Consider the following 17,607-nt stretch of genomic DNA (forward strand, 5'->3'; position numbering starts at 1 on the left):
CAAGCCGTCGGGTAAGGGCAGCGCGATGCATGGCACGCAACAGATGGAGCGTCGTTGCCATGGCAACAAGGACGGCCGTCGCTAGGCTCACACTTCAAGCCTTCGCGTTAGGGTGGCGCGAGGCACGGCGCAATACACCTTCAGCCGCGCCGCTGCCGAGTGGAGGGGCTGCCATCGCCGCGCTCTCGCCAGCTGTGGAGTGTGGAGAGGACGGTGGAGAAAGGGGGGGGATATAAAATGCGTTCGCTCGCAGCCTTCGGGCAGCGGCCGTGTATCTGTTTTTTCAGTGGCCAGCGGAGCCCTGGACTGAGGGCAACCGACCACTGATTAGAGGTGGACGACTTCGACAGAGAAGACTCCTGGGGGTAGAATCAAGCAGAAAATGTCTCTGAAGATGCCCCCAAACGGCAGGAAAAAGGACTAGAGTAAAATAAACTTTTTCCTTCTTTCGTTCAGCCAGCGTCCGTCCCGGCGGACGCAGTTGTTGCGACGCGCGTCTTTACTCTCTCTTGTACTCTGTCCTCTTACCTTTCAACTCTCTTCTATCTGCACGTGGCAGCGGTGGTGGCTCGGCTTGAGCCAGTTGGCAGGCCCGTGCACTTTTGCTTTTCATTCTTCTCTCAGTCGCAACCAACCTGAGCCAGCGTCCGCTTCGGCGGACGCGGTTGTTGCTGCGACGCGTGTCTTTTCTTTCCTTTTTTTCTTTCCTCTCATCTTTTAACTCTCCTCTATCTGCACGTGGCAGCGGTGGTGGCTCGGCTGGAGCCAGTTGGCAGACCCGTGCACTTTACTTTTCATTCTTCTCTCAGTCGCAACAACAACAACAACAGCTCAGTCGTTATGCCGCCTGATAAACAGAAAAAGAGGCTACGTCGGCTTGACAAAGCCAGCAAACAACAACGTGCTTCGGAGACAGATGAAGAACGCGAACAGCGCCTCGCTAAGCGGCACGCTCAAGACGCTGCTAGACGGGCGCACTGCGCTTCTATCGAAACCGAGTTGTCTACAAGCGGTAATGAACCCGAATGGAACGCTATGGATGCTTACGCAACCTACCAGGTTTAACCAAAGCTAAACCCCAGCTAATGTTTTTATCAAATGTTGGATTTCGTAGCTAAATTTGGTCACTAGGATCTCGGTACGTCGGTGAACGAGGTCGACAAGAGCGCGAGCAACGCAAACTTGGCGAGACAGCAGCACCAATGTGTACGCGTCGGCAATATTTTTAGATTTCGCCAAGGCTTTTGATAAAGTTTGTCACCGGCTTTTGCTACTAAAACTGCGCATGATAGGGCTCGATACTGACGTACTAAAATGGCTCGAGTGCTTTTTAACAGACCGTCAGCAGTTTGTAGCAACTAATGGAACTAACTCACATTTACACCCCGTTCTTTCTGGCGTTCCTCAAGGTACCGTGCTTGGGCCCTTACTCTTCTTAATATTCATTAATGACCTGCCTGGTTCTGTTACATCATCAATTCACTTATTTGCAGACGACTGCGTCCTTTTCCGTGAAATAATAACTGACGATGACGTACGTGCAATTCAAACTGACATTAACATCTCCTCTTGGTGCAAAGCATGGCAAATGACGCTAAACGTTAACAAGTGTAAATTCCTGCGCGTATCAAGGTCATCCAGCAACTGACCTACGTATCACCTTAACAATGTAGCTCTCGAATCAGTAGCGTCATACAAGCACCTAGGCATTCATATCGCTTCTAACCTTAGCTGGAACAGTCATGTCGAATTCATTGTCAACAAAGCTAACCGCATCCTAGGCTACTTAAAACGGAACTTTCGCTCGGCCCCTTCTAGTACCAAGCTTCTCTTTTACAAAACGTTAGTTCGTTCGCAACTTGAACACGCATCTTCAGTTTGGGACCCGGGCACTACTGATCTCATTAACCAGCTAGAAATGATTCAAAATAATGCAGCTCATTTCATCTTCTCTAATTATCACCGCACCGCTAGTGTATCCTCAATGAAATCTAATCTCAATCTGCTACCCCTCACATTTCTTCGAAAGCATGAACGGTTGTCCCTCTTTCATAAGATATTTTACCATGATGACTTACACGGTAAATTGCTCATTGCGCCTTCATATGTATCATCACGCGTTTACCACGCTCACAAGGTTGGCATAAATTCATGCAACACTAAATGTTTCTTCGATTCATTCACACCCCGCACATCTAAAGACTGGAACCGCCTTCCCTCTTCCGTTGCAACAATCGATAAATTTTGGTTATTTCAGTCTGCCGTGCGCAATATAGACCATGCGAGTTTTTCTTAACATTGTATAAAACCTACCTCTCTTCCTGTGTGTTCATATATTATTTAATGTCACCACTGTGTACACTCAAACGTTACCGCGAATTTCATTGTGTTATATTAATTAAGTGTTATGGGACTTTGTTTAGATCATTTCTTAACCAAACTTAACTGCCACTTACAGTATTACTTCTATGTTCTTGTTGCTGTGCATATTTTTTGTTTGTTTATTGATTAAAACCCACTCCCCTCTGTAATGTTTATACCCTGAGGGTAATAATAAATAAATAATAAATAAATAAATGCCCGGGTAATGAACTTGATATCACGCTACACCTCGAAAAACTGGTTTGCTGTCGGCGGTGTCGTTATGTGGTTGTCAGAGGCCAGTAGTGCTGCTCTAGGTGGTTCGGGGCCATTGGGATTCGGGTCGTAGCTTCAAATTGCCGAATGGAGGCTGCACACTGTCTGCGGCAGTGGTGGTCTTACCCCAGGAGAACGTCGTCCTCTCTTTCCCGGCGGGAGGACATGCCTCAAAATTGACGAGACGATGATGCGTGACTGGGCTAAGCAGCCCGTCTCGTAGACCGCGATCTAGACACATCGTGGCGGTGTCGATGGTAACACGTGATCTGTCAGGTACTGTTCAATGTCCTGCGTTCTCTCCCCACAGCGCAGTTGAGACGCGACCGATTTAAATTTTCTTAAGCCCATACGCCTGTATCGCCAGTTTGATAAGACATGACCTCGCTCCCCGCAATGGTGGCATAGCGGCCGGTAGTAAGGTGTGCGCCACACGTCCGCATTTTGTACAACAGGGCGCGGGTAACGCAACTCGTCGGGGGGAAGATGCCCCTGCGTTGGTTCGGCAGCAGGACGAAATGCTTGCGGCACCAGCACAGGTCTCCATAGGGCTTAACTGTAGCTCATGGTGTACGGCTCCCGCTGAGGTGTCCGTAGGGCTTCGCTATAGCTCATGATGTGCGGCTCCAGCTGTGGTGCCGGTGGTGGCTGCACCGCTTGCCAAATTTTGTCACGGACGGCATTCTTCGCGGACCTGCAACATGTTCACGTGGAGCACCTAAGCGGAGGCTGCGCAGTTCCTCGCGGACCGCACTCCGGACAAGCTCCCGAAGCGACTAATCCCTGATGACTCACACTGACACACAGTAGTTGGTGACTGCTGGCGACAACACTCCCCTGACCACCTTATTGCTCACTGCATTCCAAGGAACGTTCCACATCCGTGACTTTGGCGAAGTCAGCGACGGCTCTTGTAGGGCAGCTAGGATGCCAGCGAATAGGTGTTCGTTCAATCCACGTATGAGGTGGCGTACCTTTGTTGCCTCAGGCATGGCAGGGTCAGTCAGATTGAAGAGACGTGTCATATTTTCCATAAACATGGCGGAGCTTTCGTTCGACTGCTGTGGCCGGAACGGAAGGGCAATTTCAACGTGTTTTGTTCGTCGTTCTTTTGTGCCGAAGGTGGGGAGTAACTCGTAGCTCAGCGCTTTCCAGTTGGCAAAAGGGGCCTTATGGTTCTTGAGCCATGTCCTTGCCGAGCTTTGGAATGCGAAATGCGCGTTTCTTAGCTTTCACTCGTCGTCCCATTGCTTGAAAGTGGCCACACGGTAAAAGCTGGACAACCAGTCCTCCACATACTAGAACCTCTCGCCGTGGAAGGATGGCGGCGAGCGAGGTGTTAGGAGTACAACCGGTGGGACAGTGCCGGAAAGCTGACCTGTCTGACTGCCAGCAGTTGACGTCATGGTACTTGCCGGTGTCGTCAGTGGCCGAAACTCAGGGCCTTAGGCCTCGCAGGCGGCACCTTGCCTTAGGGACGGGGGTTGTTTCAAACTTTTGGGCACCAGCGTCGAATTTCTCTTCGAGGTGAGCGTACTAGGGAGGAAACCGAGCATCCCCCCCCCGCCCCCAAAATGTCGCCAACAAACGTGGTGCGAATCAAAAAGGGGGCGTTTAATCAAACAGCCAAGCAGACACGCAGCAGGTAGCCGAGCCGAAGCGCCGTCTTTCTTGCTCCATTACGAGCCAAGTTATGCCGCACGGTACCGCTGGCAGGATGTGAGCAGTGTGGCAATATGTTTCACATCTATCCCCGCTGTGCTACCTTTACCTCTGTTTTACTAAGCGTATTTCTTTTAGAATTCTTTTTTTCTTAAGTTACTTCAGGGACTCAGGCTTGCATCTATCTGTAATATGGAACAGAATGGTAACCATTCCAAGTTCACAAACACTGGTACGGACGGACGGGAATTGTGCATGGAGAAAATTAAAAGTACGCGGTTGACGTCAGAGTTTTTTTTTTTTGACATGGAAAGAGGCAGCTTCAGGTCACACTAATGTTTTTAGAGCAACAGTCCCCGCTCCTTTCTTAAATGGGCGTACAGCGCCACCGCACCACTTTTGTTTTTTCTCGCAAGGAACACCTTCCAGACTTTCAGCATAAGGTGCCTACCCTCATGTGAAATTCCCTATAAAACTGACGACGCCTGAAGGGTACAACACGATAGCATTGAAGACCACTCCTGCAGAAGTACTCCTCTTGTTTAGATTCATAGACTGCAGGGAGTCGTCATACCAATCCTAGCGCATTGGCACAGCGGTGCCCCTTCACCGGCAGGATGCAAGCGGTGCGGGGGGCTACTTCAAACGCAGCCCTTAGTGTGACCGGTGAGTCTGAGGTATCTCTTCTAGAGCTCCCGTAAGACTCATTTTTGCACAAAGACTTCGTCGCAATGCGCTCTGGTTCTCGACCAATAAGCTGATTCGCAGTGTCATGGTGGACAAGTGGTTGTTGCATTGAATATATACGAATTAATTTCAATGGCACCTGCGATTCTGAGCATGGGGCCCAGAATCCGGGGGGCCGGCAGCCACTTGCCCACAGTGGCAGGTGCGCTACCTATTTTTGAGAGACATAGAGGGACGGACACAGTCCTTTCTAAGGAGCTGGACCTCTCATGCTATTGCATTAACTGTGATGAAATCCAAACGCCTAATTTCATATTTGAGCCAATACCGCACCAATTGAGACCAAAGAGTCCTAAATGCTTTGATAAGGTTTCATCTCGCAGGAAAGAACCTAGGTTCTTGACGAGTCCTTTAGATGCTCTGCGACAGTAAGCATTCAAGAGACATTTATTGCGCTACAAGTGAACTCTGTGGCCTCAATAACTTTAACGGGGGTGCACATAAATAAGCTCCGGCCATTGTTGTTCCACAAAATACGTTGTCCTGCACCATACGGCCTCCAGTGGCTGTATGACGGCAATGGCCACATCGGCGGCAAAAGTTTAATTTGTTTTCAGGGAGTTAACGAGCAGAAGAAGAGAATAATTTCCCAGTTAATAGAGGCCTCCGTACTCAGAACACCTTAGGATCTTTATTGCGCGCCGTGGTAACCATTCCCTGCTTGGGTGTTTCTACACCATCGTGGCTGATAAAGTGGAGCCCGGTGATACGCACGAACGTTATTTTCTGAAATGGGAACAGTTGGGCGTAAAAGCTAATGGAGAATACCTAAGTAATTTGCGATTAGCTGATGACGTTCTCTTGTCAAGTCCCTCAGGACATGAACTGCAAAGCATGATCAACGAGTTAGAGAAGCAGAGCAAAACAGTGCGCTAAAAATTAGCACGCAGAAAACCAAAGTAGTATTCAACAGTCTAGCAAGGCGACAGCAGTTCGAAATTGCTAGTGAGGTGCTGCAAGTAGTAAGAGAATATGTCTACTTAGGACAGGCAGTGACCGTTGATCCAGATCATGAGAGGGAAGTAACTAGAATAATAAGAATGAGCTGGAGCGCATTTGGCAGGCTCTCTCAGATCATTATGGTAGTTTGCCAATATCCCTCAAGATAAAATTATACAAAAGCTGCATCTTACCCGTAGTCAACTATGGTGCAGAAACGTGAAGGCTAACCAGGAGGGTTCAGCTTAAGTTAAGGTCATCGCAGGGAGTTATGTAAAGGAAAATGATAGGTGTAACGCTAAGCCATGAAACGGTTCGCTCTAGAATCAATGATTGCCCATGTTATGACTCAAGTAAAGTGAGCGGCAACTCAGAAGATGCCAATAGAAATGAAATGTTGTAAAAATCAAGATTTGCGTAATAGAGTTCGCTGATGACATGGTTAACGTGTTACCGCAGTAGACGGTGCTGAGATAGCATTGGTATAATTTGTGTCTGAAAAACAGGCACGGCTTGATGATACGTACTTAGTAGTTACACTTGGAAGAGATTCATTCCTCTTAGAAAAAGGATTTCATGGACAGAAGAATTCCAACATGTAGTTCCTGGATTTTTGAGAGTAGAATGAAGGAAGAAAATATTCTATCCATGTCGCGCGCACAGCCGTTCTGTTATACATATCCAGTACTTTATCTATATATTAGACGAACGACTCTGCTGAATCGGCATCGCGTACTGTTCATGCACTTTACATTTTGTTTTAATCAAGGCCGAAAGTACAGAGAGCTGTTCTCCCTAGTTTTCTGTACCCAAAGCCTGGCTTGAGAGAGAGAGAGAGAGAGAGAGAGAGGGAAAGGCAGGGATGTTAACCAGAAAGGATTCCGGTTGGCTACACTGCACAGGGGAAGGGAATGAGGGGAATTAAAGAGGAAAGAGAGAAGTAACGGGAAATAATCACAGTCGGTCAATTAAGGCAGTCGCTCTCAAAAAGCGAAAGAGTGCCTTGTAAGCCTTGATGGCAGTTGACTGTTGTGGCCACGGACCGAGGATCTTGGCCTCTGTGAAAGGGCGAGGGTCCAGGCGGTCCAAAGCACATCGCAGCTTATGTCTTTCGGCTACAAAGGCAGGGTACTCACACAAGATATGGGTGATTGTCTCATCACAGGCGCAGTTCACACAAGAAGGGCTGTCAGCCATCGCGATCCGGAAAGCATACTTATTCGTGAAGGCAACACCGAGCCATAGACGACACAGTAGTGTTGCTTCACGACGCGCTACATTACACGGAAGACGGAGGCGCAGTCCAGGGTCCAAAGTCCTGAGGCGACGGTTGCACAACTCACCAGAGCTCCACGCTGAAAGTGTGAGCTCCAGCCTCAAAGAACGAAGCCTACACGCTGCGTCAGCTCTCGTTACGGGGATATTAACGGGGATTCCATCATTGTGGGCAGAACGGGCAGCTTCATCAGCCTGGTGATTGCCATGAATGCCGCAGTGGCCCGGCAGCCACTGGAAAATTATGTTATGTCCTTTCAATGTGGCGTCATGGTAGAGCTTGCGGATTTCGGCAACGAGTTGTTCGTGTGACCCACGGCGTAGTGCAGTTTGCAGGCCTTGAAGGGCTGCTTTAGAGTCGGTGAAAACTGTCCAGTCATCTGCAGATTCCTGACTAATGAACTGAACTGCAGCCCGTAGGGCAGCTAGTTCTGCACCAGTTGAAGAGGCGAGATAGGTTGTACTCACCTTCATTAAAATAGACCTGGCCGGTATCACCACAGACCCAGCAGAGCTTGTTGAAGTCACTGAGCCATCTGTGTAGACATGTATGCGGTGTTTATGGTTAAAATGCAAATGATGCAGTGTCAGTTGCATGAGAGCAGGCAATGATAAATCAGATTTCTTATTAATTCCAGGAATAGATAGGTGCAGCCGGGGTTCATGGAGACTCCATACGGGTGAGCATGATCTTGATGGGTGGGCGAACTGCGAAGGAAGATAGGCACGGTGAGCTTGAACTACATTTGAACTATTCGTTTTCGCAGGCACGTGTTAAAAGTTAATAGAAGTCAGCGGGAATGGATCGCTCATTTCATTTAGTGTTGATAAAAACGTGACCATGTGACGAGTAATGACGCACAGTTTTTTTATTAAACTCTCTTGCGGTGAAGGGAAGCTAGCAATATTAGATTCTTTTTAAGCGTACGGCTCAGACATCACAAACAATTCTTCAATATTTGCCATCATGGACGAGGCTACGTACTTGATATCAAACAGCTTCCCGGACATTCGGTGTGTTTGGAATGCCAATTAAGTCTTTGGAGCTAAATCACAAGAACGCTGCCTGCAATGCACTTGAGAGGATGGCGCTCGAAATCACTTTGCCGGTTAACGGCTCACAATATACCCTCGGTTGTTTCCGGTACCTTTAACAACACGACGCTCTTTCGTACATTCAACCTTTTAAATCCAGCCGCGGGGTGTCACGTCTGCCTGAAACCGGTCTGCAGAGTTGTACTCTTCCTGGCGCGCCCGTTCTAGGTTTTTTTTATGTATAGAAGCGGTATATTCGCAGCGAAAGAAATGTTGGGGTTCCGGTGATTGGTTGGCGTGTGGTTATTGCCCGGGCGAATTTTTTTCAACTGAGGACTGGCGTTGACTATCCCTTGTTTCCTTTTATACCCTCTGCGTCCACATCCTGCATTCACAGAAAACTGTTTTAATCGGAAACCTTCCCTTTTCGCAGCATCGTAGCTGTTAGGGAGCTCAAGAGCTTGAGCACTCGAGAATCTGTCTCAAGAGGTGCTGTCGATGTCTTGCTCTGCAAAAACGCTGTGACAACCAAGGATGCGCGGAAAAAAAGTTTTTATAAAACACAAAGAACTTCAACACTCTTGCTCTTCCAAACGCATGTACTGTACCTGACCATCCAGAATGGACTAAAAAATAAATGAATTGCAGGAAAGGCGAGCGCAGTCTAAGATCGTTCAGTGGTGCTGGTAGCCACAATCTTATCCTGACAGGTCCTTACGCTGGTCAACCTGCCGCACTCTTCGCTGCTTGTAGTTTTCAGTGTTGGCGACGTGTGTAGTCTTGCTGGTACTCTTGCGGTTTGGCGCGCGGTTGGCATCAGCAACTTGCCTTCATTCATTCCTCTGTTTCTTTGCATGCAGCCGCATACGTTGTCCCGCTGCAATTATATTACAAGACACTCGGAATCAGGTCCTAATTTGCGATCAACATTGGTGTTATGTCTCCTTAGTTGGTTTATATGTTAGTCGTACTGCTCTAAACTGCAATGTCCTGATCGACAATGCCGTAACGGTAACTTCTGCAAACATTTCACTCCGCAAAGGCAGCAGATGTTTGTATCGAATGCGTGACGGGCAGCGAGCGCAATGCCGACCTAAACGGGCAACTGATAAGCTACCGGAGCACGGCGCTTGCCCCCTCGCCCTGCTGTCGGTATAAATTTGCGCTGCTCAACAAAGCTGGGTCTTTTTCCACCCGAACATTCGACGTGTCGTGATGTCGATACAATGTTTAGCATGCCCAGAACAAATGAACACCGTCCACGATGTTTAAGAAATGTATATGATGCACCTCAAAAGGACTTTATGAAAACAAAATAAAATAGAATGGAACAGCGTACTCGAAGATTCGAGATTACCTGTTTTATGTACCGTCGCATCAAGTCGCTTTTCGTATTTTGCGCTACAAATCCGCTGCAACATCGCGCAAAGAACTGCTCAGCCTTCTGCCTTTGGTGCTTCTAGACGACGCTAAAAAAACCAGATAACACATGACACAATTAACTTGAAAAACCGTACAAAGAAAACAATCACTTTGATTTCATTTCCCTCAACCATATGTTGGCTTCATGCGCTGGAATACCCCCGCATAACTTCCTTGCGCCAGTGGCATGGCCGAGCGGCTCAATCGCAAACTCAAGGCTACCTTCACTGCATGCTTGAACAGAGCACAGTGGCTCAACCACATTCCTATTGTGCTTCTCAGCCTATGCGCCATTATGCGTATCGCCTTCGGCTATTCAGCGGCCGAACTCCTCATCGGCGCACCGCTACTGCTTCCCAGAGGCGCGTTTTTTACTTAGGTTCACTTAAGCCAGCATCAGAAGTACCTCCAACGTCTGCAAAACTGCATTTAATGTTTGCGCCCAGTCCAGCCTCAATACTCTGACTACCTCATCTTCGTGCAGACCTTGCGTCCTCTACACTCGTTTCTCAAAACAGAGACGCTGCAAAGGCGCCTCATACCTCGGTATACATCGGGTCGTACCGAGTCCTGCATAAGACGACCATGCCGCCTGCCATACTACTCAATGGTCGTGAAGAGTTCGTCACGTTGGACAGCCTCGAATGGGCCTTTGAGGGGACACCTCCCTGAGAGCTTCCCTAAGATATTGTCTGCTTCTTTTAGGATTACACTATCAAAAAGACAGCCCCATCTCTCTCTCTCTGCCCTGTTGATGTGTAAATTTGGCCGTTTTGTCTGGGCGAGGATCCGTGTAGCGCTCACGTTCGCCTGGTCGACAAAGCTGACAGAGGGAAACAAAGATAGCTTCCAGCGCTAGCTGCTAAAGCACGGCACGCGCAGCTCAAATCCCAGAACATCACTGAGCTATTCCTCTATTCGTGGTGCTAAATGCGACCTTGTGATTGCAGATGCCTTCTAAAAGTATATCGGTGCATTAAGATATCAGGAATGTGCGACCGGCAAGCGTAGCTCATAAATGTTTTAGTGGCCAGTTGTTCCAAGTCATAAATGGAACGAAGGTACAGTACTTGGTATCTGAAATTAGTACCAGTGAAATCTGGCGATCCTTGGCAAATTTGTCATCTATACGCTCAAATTCTTTTTCTTTGCTCCTGGAAACTTTTGTCGCCGATAGTACATATATATCATGCGCGTGCGCGCACATGCGTCTGCGTGCGTGTGTGCGAGCGAACATGCTTATAACGTACGTTAGCACACGTTGATATACGATGCCACGTTTTATGAGCGTTGCACTCAGTCATTGGAGCGCAAGCAGTTTCCAAAAACCATGTTGCTCATTGCCTCCAAAGCCTGTTCATAAACATAACTCGAACGTGAAAACACACAAACACACAAAGAAAAAGACGTCTCAGTGCCACCCTCGTGATATCGGATCTGCGTTGCCTGTTTATTACAGCGTGCATGCGAGTGGCCGGCAACAAAATGAAACAAGAAGGAATGCCCGCGCAAGGAAGTGCGGGATTTACACTGATTGCGTAAGGAAATCGAGTTTAAATGAAACAGAAAAATGTAAGAACCTGCTGCTAGCGCTGTCGGCTGCAATGATGAAAAGTACGAAATTCGTTTATTTTCGCCTATATTTTGTTATCTTAAAGTAATCAATAGTTTGCAATAATTGTAACAGTTCTTCTAGAAAACAAAAGGACGACACGTGAAGAGAGGAAATACAGGACAATGCGCTTCCTAAAAGAAAATTGTGCGCTAAAAAAATTTCTGATAATGCAATGGATCAATTTAGCACCGCAATGAATTTTGCTGTAATAATATCAATATTGCAAAGAACTGCTGGCCAGATATGTATTAAGCCAGGAAGTTTTAGGAGTTATGAAGAAAGCATGGTATTTCAGGAAACGTTTCTCACCAGTATAAAAGTGTTGAACTCTTTACGTCGTATATACATCACGCTCATCTACAGTTTATGATGATATAGGCTTGGCCATAAATATGCGATCGCCGTTTAACTCTTGACGGCAGTTCTTCCTCAGCCGCTGTTAACTCACACAGAGAAGTATGTGCGGAACCGCATGTGCTCACGTGCTTGCTTTTGCGCACTATTCATGTTTTCGACGTTTTTCACTTGCACCTGGACACGTGTGACGGTTGCAGCTGCTATAAAAAAGTCATCCTGTCGAATGACATACGCTAGCACCTTACCTGTCCCTTGAGCTGTCGGTTTACGTGGGCAGTGTTTGGTTTCTGCCGGTAAATATATTTTGAGCATACACCATATCTTTACTACACCATCGTCATAAAAAAAAAAACCCTAAAAACATACGGACGCAAGCATGCTGAACATGTTTTCTTTTTGGTGGGAGAGCGAGAAATAGATCCCGAAATCAGGTGAACAGCACAACTTGCTGTTACTATATTCTTGACCCGGCCGGAATCACACAATCAGGAAAGGAATGCCAACCCGGATGGCTGGCGCATTCGACATTGCCTATCCTCTTGCCTCTATAAACCCTATAAACCGACAGAAAAATATAGAGGGGGCAGAGAATAGAAGGATGCTTTCGAAGCGATAGAAAACAAAAAAAATATAACTGGAAACACTCACTGAGTATTCCGCATTGCCTAGATTACTTTTCCTAGTTCTTTTGTATTCGAAAGCCGAAAGCTATGCACTCCTTAAACGGTCAATGTGCGAAAAGACATGTAGAAAATTCTGGAGGCCAAATAATATGATATTGCATGCTATTGACTTTATAGTTTAATACTGCTTGTTATGATTGATGGTAAGGACGCCACGCGTCGCGTTTGAAACTTTCACTTCGCTGGGATCGCGATGTGGTTCGATACAAGTTTGAAAAGTAAATGCTAGGGCAAAAGGTATTCAGCTCTTTCGCTCTTCTAATTCTCGCCGCCTGTAGCCCATACCAAAGCTTCCTGATTTCACACTTGCTCTCTTCTTTAGCTGAAGTAAGGTATACCTATTGTAACAGATTTTTCAGCTGCTATCTGGTACGGCATTGTAAGCCTTCCCGTGATAAAATACTAGAAGATTCATGAAGCCTCCAAGCAGGCCAGCATCTTTTCTTCCTGAAGTGACCTTTAACCATCCGCAGAGACGATAGGAGCATGTCCAATCTGCGTGCCATTTCAGCACGAAAGAAATTTCAGCGCCGGAGTTTATCTTTTTACAGTTAATGCTCTCATAAACGGACGCAAATGCGACGTATAAGTACGACGCAGTCAATATCTCAAAGGTTGTTTAACGTAAACTTTGCCCGAAGAAGTTGACAATTAGCGTCTGTTAAAATTTCCCCCAGTTTATTTCGCACTTTCACTAATCAGAGCTTCAGATTATAATTTTTGTTGTCAGTTTTGCTGTATATATACGAGACTAATGATATATTGACTATGCTGCCACTTCTGGGTCATGGCATCGGCAGTTTTCGTACCGGGAGGAATTTAGAAAAAAAGCCTGTATAAAACTGCTGGTGAGTAATGCGTTTACGTTAACGTCTCTCCTCGTACTTATATTTTCCTCCTTTGCTGCTAAGAGCTATACTGAAACATGTTAATAGCATCCGCTGTTACGCCAAAGTGGGTATATATTTTCACAGAACTTTGAACACATTCCTCTAGACCCCTGCATTGCTGCGAACGCTTTATTTTGTGATAATATAAGTAGCTGCTATGAGAGCACAAACGTTGACGTGAAGTCCAGACAAATGACGTGCGTCGAGTTTGAAAAGTTTGTGATAGCAATGAAAAGACGCGAAAAAGCTGGACAGGGTGGTCGGAGTGTCTGTCACTTCTTTTTCATCCTGCCCTGTTTTTTCGGGTCACTCCATTACTAAAATCACGAACCAACTGGCCGAAAAATCTTCCCTTTTGAAGTCGAAATGTTTATTGGGTGAACTCCAACTAATAGAGAGCTACCTGTATAGCTCTCCAGTCATGCTTTCTTCACGTCGCCTGAGTTGTTTAGAAAGTTAATATCATTTGTGAACCGCACATAACTTGTTTATATTCGTTCACGTTTATCTGCAACTCTTTCTAGTGGAGATCTTTGAACACCTTCTCCAAAATCGCGGTTAACACTAATGCAGAGACTGTGTATCCCTACCAAACACTCCTTTTTTGGGGGGGGGGGTTTATTCTCTTGACCAAAGTTTATGGTAGCTGTGTAGCAGCTATAGATATTTTTGTTTTAGTTACATATGGGCTCTTACGCCTTCTTTCGTAATGCCTACATCACTGCTAAGGTTCAACTGATGAATTTCATTCTTGAAATGTCCGAAGGCAATATATGTAGGCTAATTATGTTCATTGGTTTCCTCTATTGCCTGAATGGTCGTTAGAATATGATCGGCTTTCTAACCATTACTAAAGCTAGCCTGGTCCTTCGGCTGATTGCAGACTAAGGAGGCTCTCGCTCATTTAACCATTTCCTCCGGAAATACCTTGGAGGCAACGAACAGTGATCGCTGCCAATCCTTGTCGAGTTCTCAGAGTTCTTGATGGGTTCTTCCTTCTTGATAAATATAAGCTAGCATTTTCCCGCGATTAACTCACGGTAGAGATCAGAACGCATTGCATACTCTGAGTAGCCAATTTTTTCCTGTAATATCCGCACCCTAATGCAGCCGACCCCAGTGATGTGATCCTCAGCAGCTGCTTTCCCCCTTTGCGTGTATTTTTAATATTTCTTTGTTTTCGCTTCCCATTATCGGCGGGATCTCGAATTCCTCCGCACCACAGCCTGTGTCATTACTACCTTATTTCGGTTACTCCATCGATCATGCAGACGAGCTCGGTTATTTCAGCTATATTATTCATATCGTTAATGACACTGATGTTCATGTCTGTTATTGCGTACACATGGTTTCCCCTATGCACTGTATCTTTACTGTTCTTGTGTTAGAGCACGCTCTATTTTCTGCCTGCAAACTTTATAATAATGGTCTTCTCGAGCTTATTAACTCTGAAAGCTTTCCCACTTCTATCCTATCTGTCGGGATGAAGGCTTTCAATATTTGGCATTTCTGACGGACATTTCTTCTACCCAAAGAGCTAAATATACCAGTATCCTGTTTACCTGCCCTACATATTGCTTGTGCTGTTAAATGTATAATGATATTTTTCAAATTAGCCTTCCTTGCAGGTCACTAAGGAAGTCGTCCTCGAATTAAGCGGAATTCGTGTTCTTTGGGCAAAAACTTTCTTTCTTTCTTTTCTTTTTTTCCGATCACTCGCTCGAGATGATATTCCTCAGCCCATTAGCACCCAGTGTACTTTTAAAAGTAAAGTTAAAGTTTTTTGTTTATTTCAACACCACCGAATGCATGTGGCCTTAAAAAGGTAATGCTTTTTTCACCAGGGGATCGGCCGACGCAACTTATCTTAGAAGCCGCATTTCTTCTCCTCAGTAAGTCATGGTTCCATGGTGAAACATCAGGATGTTTGTTTCCTACGAACTGCACCGGTAGTCACTGGCTTATAATTTTCTCGCGGCCGCGTTTACGTACACATTGTGTCAATTTCAAGTACACAGTGGCACGAAAGTCGAAAATAAACAATTTATGCTTTGAATGTCCTGCACATTTGGCTTTTTGTTTTATATTTAACTTTATCCTGCTGCATTTTCTATAATATACTGGGTCTTCCTGTATGCGCAACGGCACCTATCTATTCCAGGTAATAGTTTTTATGGTTCTTTGAAATTTTTCCGAAAGAAACCACTCGGCCTGCTCAGCGAGGCCTCGGAGGCTGCTCTAGTTGTCACTAGCTATCTTGATTACGAAGATTGTGTGATTTTAATTGCTTATCATAAAGTTTTTGCTGTAAGAACTGATTGTTCTGCAGAGCAGAGGGTTTCTTTTACGCATTTCGCACCTGCTGTAGAAAGTCGTTGAGTTCTGAAAAGAAACTTTTGGAAGCCTGCAGTGTCCTGTCATTTCCTGAGGTTATTTCAACGATCAGTGACCATTTCATCTTTTTGGGCAATTTTTTTTGCCAGTGAAGACATTCTTGTAACGCTCCAGCCGGAGGAATTTCGGGCTAGAGGAATATTCGCGAAAACCGGTTTAGGAAGTGTCCACTCGGCCCAAGGAAAGCAACTGAATAGAAGCAGCCAGGAAAAATTGGTTCTTGCTTCAATAGTGCACGTTACGTGCTCTTATTAAAGTCTAACGACAGGAGTATAGTCACGATGCCCTGCAGCTATAACAGCATTCAGCCTACAAGTTCTGTAAAGCGGTGGTTGTTTAGAGCGCCCGAGAAACCAGACTTTTTAAGCCAGAACAATTTCCCTTTTACAACAGTGGTATGCCAGGCATCGACCTTCAGATGAAGCCTTCAACTGCGACTATGCATCGACATCAAGAACAAATATAGTGGTGGTTGTAGACACGAAAGCTCAACTTTGCAATTGAGAACACCTGAACAATCTACCAAATTGCCAGAGGCGAGCCTGCTGACTGTTGTTGCTTTAGTAGGAACGCTACTCGTCATTACCTACGCCTTGACATGCACCAAGCAGTGGTTCCGAGACACTGCCCCAATCGTATCCGATGCTTCTTTGAAAAGGATAATGCTTCATGTGCAAAGTACAATGACAACTTCGGCGCCAGTATAGCCAGAAAAGGTTCATGAGGGCCTGCAAGGATTGTTATATCACGTTCCGTAAAAATCACGGATATATCAACAAAATTCACGTCACGAAGTTCAGTTGGAGCGAAGTAGGGACATGTTTGATGGGGAGGACACGGCGTACTATAAAAAGTAAACCTGTGTAACATCGGAATGAGTGAAACAATCATGGCGAAATTTCAGCAGTCTGTTTTTCTTTATAAGGAAGCATTACGTCCTCTAAAGGGAGAAATTTCTTCCTTTAGATTTTTCCTGATCCCTAATGGAATAATACTTGACCTCATTCACTCTACTAGTCTACGGTATATCTAGGCCTACTCTTCATATGGTAAATACACCTCGCATTGCCTGTTGCCTGCACACTGTGTATGATTCCATGATATGCAGACGAAATGAAGACTGAGTTTTATCCTAGAGATCTGGAACCTTCCACGTCCATATCAGGTCATCCCGCTTCAGGAAGGGACTATTCAAGATCCGTCAGTTATCTGTATTCTAAAATTAAAATCGTTGCGGTCATATTTATTTTAACGTGGTTTTATCTGCCATAAACAAACTTATTTTGTCAGAGACATACGCAATGCTTTCTTTACAACTGAGATGGTTGTTAAAGAGAAATTTTGTCCCCTGAAAATGAATTAGCCCATTATTGCCATTTTCAAATTATGTCGTTACCAGCGCACCGGCTTTATAGCAATATTCATGCTGTTTGTTTTATTGCGGCCATTAACCACCAGTTGTAATAAAAATGAATACTTATTAAGAGACATCCTGCTGATCATCTCAATTAGACCTCTCCCTCTTTCCTAAAAGATGATTGAGCAAACGCTTAGTGACTGTCATTATTAAGCTCTCCGATTTCCCTCTACTGTAAGGGATATATTTATGCCATTCTGTACCATGAGTAATAAAGCTACATTTTGGCACCAAGAATCCCTTACTAAGATTCAGTAAGCCGTTTCGCACTAACTACGCATCGGCTGGCCTGAAGTCCCATGCGCTACACGGAAACTCTTTTTTCGCTGGTATGTTCTGCCTGCAGGCAATACATCTGTATTGCCAAACAAGCAATAAAGAAAAGGAAAACATGAAGTTTAACGTAAAAATCCCTATTTTGACAGCTTTACATTCTCTCGTTTCATGCTTACTTTACACAGGTTTATTCTTACGTTGCCGCTAATAAATTGCGCTTACGCAGCATCTTTCTACCCAGTCCAAAGGCTTCCACGG

Source organism: Amblyomma mixtum, chromosome 4, assembly GCF_055824585.1.
Source record: "Amblyomma mixtum isolate Tamu chromosome 4, ASM5582458v1, whole genome shotgun sequence".
Lineage (NCBI taxonomy): Eukaryota > Metazoa > Arthropoda > Arachnida > Ixodida > Ixodidae > Amblyomma > Amblyomma mixtum.